Raw genomic sequence first — 5,000 nt, forward strand, 5'->3', positions numbered from 1 at the left:
GAAAATTGGGGGTTACCGCGCTCGTTTCTTCGCAACACGATGATAAGTGGATGGCAAAGGGGCAATTTGGGCTTCAAAATGATCATTTTCGGCAAAAGGACTGGGGAGTTCCAAAACAACACCTTCTTAACCGAGAAGAGTTGTCATTATTGCACTTTAAAGCTCTTGAACAGCAAAAGCGGCCTTTGTTGCCTCTCTTCAGATGGCCGGCGCGAAACGCCGCCGTTTCCGAAGTCGCAATGTTATGGGCAGTATGAGATGCGTGGTGCAAAACAAGGGAATCACCTTAAGCTTGAGGCCCTCAAGTGAAGTCAAGGTGAGTAGCCAGCCTCACAAAAAAAAGAGAGCAGCCAAGAAACCTAAAATCACTAATCACCCAGACAGATACACGTATATTCCCTCCGTTCCTAAATGACAACATTAGTGGGTATCTTGCTTTGCTCATCTGCATGTGCTACAAGAGGCCTTTGTAACAATTTGTCGACACACGACCTTTTTTTCATAAAAACAATGATTTTGCTGGTTTCATGACATGATTTTCCCAGAAATAAAAGGAGCAGCTCATACGTATGTCATTTAAACTGGTGCTGTTACAGTTGAAAGACATTACAAGGATTTGTATGAGAAAAGGATGTTTTGCCACCCAGTCACACTTCAAGGATCTTTAAACAAATCTTTGTATTTTTCTATTTTTTCAAACTGCTTTAAAATTATTCCTTCGAAATATGAAAGTCTCAAAATTTCCACCCTTGCACATTTATTCTCGCTCATTTGACACATTGCCATTGAGGCCTACACGTGTTCTGTTATCAACATATACAGGTGAAACCCTATATCCACTTGGTGAAGCCAATATCAAGTTGGAATATGCTGGCCAAGAATATTCACTACCATTAATCCTTGTGCCTAAAGGATCCAATGCCTTGTTTGTACGAAACTGGTTGCAGGATGTTAAACTAGATTGGCCAAACCTGCCTGGCCTAAAGCAAGTAAATCAAGTATTATCTTCTGTGAGTAAAATGTTGTCCTCCACAGTATCAAGTGGCCTAGAGTCTGTACTTCAAAGGTACATTTCCTTATTTGAATCTAATTTGGCATGTTACAATGGCCCACCAGTGGATTTAAAAGGTCAACAAAGAGCCCAAATTCCACAAAGCTAGGTCAGTTTCATATGCACTGAAATCTAAGATGGAAACTGCACTGTTAAATATTGAACGTGATGGTGTGACTGACAGAGTTGCTTCTGCCCCTTGTGCTGCCCCAATTGTCAAAGCTGGTAAAAATAATTCTGAGGAAGTACGTATTTGTGGAGATTTCAGCTTAACATATAATTCCTGTGCAGATATTAAGACCTACCCTCTTCCAAAATTAGATGATCTTTACGAAGCTTTGAGAGGTTGTAAAGTTTTCAGTATTCTAGGCATGAGTTAAGCTTACCACCACATTCCACTGGCAAAGGAGTCGCAGTCCTGTGTTACTATAAATACTCATGTTGGCCTGTTTTCCTTCAAGAGGTTACCTAATGGAGTTCATTCGGGACCTGCAATTTTCCAAAGAATTGTGGACAGTACCTTAGCTGGTATTCCAAAGGTAGTCTGCTACCTCGATGATATTTTGGTTGCTAGTGTGGATAAAGATAATCATTTGAACTCTCTATGTCAAGTTTTCTGCTGTGGGGTTTCAACTTAAGAAGCCAAGTTTGAGTTTTGAAAAAAAAAAATCAGTTCAGTACCTGGGACATGTAATTGATGGTGAGGGATTCTACTCCACTGCTGAGAAGTTGGCAGCCGTGATGCCCCAAACCTACAGATGATACATCTTTGAAGTCTTTTCCGGGACACATATTGTTCTATTTTAACTGACCATCGCCCACTACTTACCCTTCTGGGACCAGGCCTGTTCATGCAGCTGCAAGACTACAACGTTGGGATCTTATTCTTCAGTCCTACAATTACAAGATAGAGTACCGAAATGCAACTGCTCATGTAGACGCAGATCTCATGTCTCGCCTTCCGCTGCCACAGGTGTGGTCTCCTGAAAGTCCAAAGGTTAACTGATATTTTCTAGAACACGAGGACATTTCAAACGTCACTAGTGAAATGATTAAGAAGAAAACAGCAGTGTATCAACTTTTATCAAGAGTTTACAGATATACCCTGTGTGGATTGCCTCTAGTGGTTGATCCTGAACTTGTTCCATTCAAGAACAAAATGGATGAGCTGACATTAGAGCAAGGATGTTTACTTTGGGGCACTTGTGTAGTCCTTCCAACTTTTACAGAAAGAAGTACTAAAGAAGTTGCATGAAACTCATCCCGTGATCACAAAGATGAAGGCGTTGGCCAGATCTTATGTGTGGTGGCCAAAGATTGACGTGGACATTGAATGGATGGTTTTATTGTGCAAAGTCAGTCCATGAAATCCAATCCACCAAGTGCACCTGTCCATCTTTGGACTTTCCCTTCTCATCCCTGGTCTCGTCTTCACGTAGATTTCGCAGGGCCTGTCGCCCGAGGCATGTATTTAGTACTAGTGTATGCACATAGTAAGTATCCGGAATAATAAATGAATACTACAACAAGTTCTATGACAATCAGTGTTCTTCGTGGGGTATTTAGTAGACAAGGCTTGCCTGAAATACTAGTATCTGATGATAGTCCACAGTTTACTTCTTCCGAATTTCAAGAATTTTGTGCACAGAAAAATGTAAGGCACAGAATTTTATCACCATATAAACTGTCCACTAATGTCCAGGCATAAAGGTTCGTTCAGATTTTGAAAAGCGCTGAAACAAGCTCACCTTAAAGGTCCAAATGTGGACACCGTACTCGCAAGGTATTTACTAAGGTATCGTAATATCCCACATTCAACTACTGGTGAGTCACTGTTATTCATGGGAAGAAGACTGTGTAGTCGTTTGGATCTGCTGACTCCCTCAGTACACAAACCTGTTGAAGCACAACAACAGGCTGTCGTCGAGCGAACCAGTGATAGACAACTACGCAATCTACAAGTGGGGGACCACGTTATGGCCAGAAACTACAGTGAAAGAGGAACGTGGATACAAGGCATTGTTACTCAAGTACTTGGGTCAAGGAATTACATGGTAAATATTCAAGGTCAACTCTGGAAAAGACACATAGATCAGCTTATCAGAAGTAGTGTGAATGAGCAGTCTGGGTGTTTGACTAGTTTTCCAGTGAATGACCCAGCAGGAATAGAGAGTGAGCCTGTCTCTGGATCCCCGTCACATCTGCACTACCTGACACAGATATGAATTTAGAGAATTCTAAATATCATAATCTGACACAATTTGCCAGCAATTCACCACAAGAGCAGCAGGGATTTGTCGCAGAACAGCAAGTTCCAGACTTGCAGAAAGGGACTCAAGCAACTGGTATACCTGGAATGTTGCTCACTACTCAGCCAGAGAGACGTTACCCTACAAGAGTTAGAACAGCGCCAAGTTACTTAAAAGACTATGAACATTAACAACATTATCCGCTTAGTTGCGCTGTGTTAGTATCAGTTCTTACCCTTACCATAGCAGTTACCTTTTATACGAAAGGAAGAAATGTTGCATCTTGTTGGGTTTCCTGAGCTGGGCATGCGTAACATCGATTGTTGGGCGCCACTCGGAAAAACAAACGTTCATTTTCGAGGATAGTATTCCAACTCCCGATACATGACATTGCTTTACACTACAATCTTCAGTTGAGACACCATAACCATTGATGAGTTGAACTAAATTATTCTATTCGATATGTGTCCCATAACAAAGTATTTCCATGAGATTTTCAGTTTGTGATATAAATGCCATTAAGTTTGAAAGTTAAAGGTGCATGCCAAACGCAACGGTATTAGAAATATATGATGAATTATGAGTGCAGAATGAGATTAACATGTAGCTTGGTTTAAATTATTGTGGCATAATCATGGTATTTAACATATTCATCTGGTAGAAGAAACGGAGTACTGGTCAAGGGGACAGGAATCAAATTTGATTCAACAGACATGAAATAATGTTCTTTTAAGTACATACTTAAAACACAGTAGTATTTATAAGTTGACTTACAAGTGTGTAAATTTAATGTTGGTGTGGGCTCCTCATCAGCTACTCCATTTTCATCTGCTAAAGGAAATAGAGTATTTGGTCAATGGGATAAGAAGCAAAGTGATTCAGCGGACATCATGAGATGCTGTTTATTTTAGTAAATAGTTGAAACACAGAAATGTTTTTAAGTTGATTTACAAGTGTGAAAATTCAATGTTAGTATTTACTCTGTCACCATCGGCTAATGTATCTTCATTTCGTAAATGAGACAGAGCATTTAGTCAAGGGGATAGGAAACAAATTGATTCAATACATATGAAATATTGCTTATTTTTGTAGATACTTGAAACGCAACAGAGCTTAGAAGTTGACTTACAGCTGTATGTGAGGAATCCTTGCATTTCCTTATTACCAGCTTGTCCATCTTCATCTGGTAATAGAAACAGAGTATTGGATGAAGAATGAAGAGGATAAGGTGCAAATTGATTCAACAAACATGAAATGCTTTATTTTAGCATATACTTGAAACACAGCATTGTTATAAATTGACTGACTAGTGTGCAAACGCATTGTTGGTATTACTACACTATCAGCTAGTTTATCTTCATCTGGTAAAAGAAGCAGAATTTGGTTAAAGGGATAAAAAAAAAAATGATTCATTAGATATGAAATACTGTTTACTATTGATCTCAGACGTCCTTTCAAATGACTTTATTTTCACTCTGCTTCACGCACCGTTGAGCTCCTTCTACGGCTTGAAAAATGCTGATCACGACATGAAAATTCTTGCACGCGTGCGGCACAACTTCAAACTGGTGCTAAAGGAAATGTGAACCCCCGTCTGTTTTCTCGATCGTGGGAATTATGGCGACCGTTTCGTTTAAGACCTTTTACGGGAATGGATTCGATCGTTGCAAAATGTATCGAATGTTAAAGACATCCCTTGA

General features: G+C 39.9%; 1 pseudogene; it reads right to left on the bottom strand.

The window, feature by feature from the left end:
* LOC138030448 (uncharacterized) overlaps window positions 1–5,000 on the bottom strand; it is a 31,966-nt pseudogene that overhangs the window by 3,406 nt on the left and 23,560 nt on the right.

This window comes from Montipora capricornis, chromosome 13 (genome assembly GCF_036669925.1).
Source record: "Montipora capricornis isolate CH-2021 chromosome 13, ASM3666992v2, whole genome shotgun sequence".
Taxonomy (NCBI): Eukaryota; Metazoa; Cnidaria; class Anthozoa; order Scleractinia; family Acroporidae; genus Montipora; species Montipora capricornis.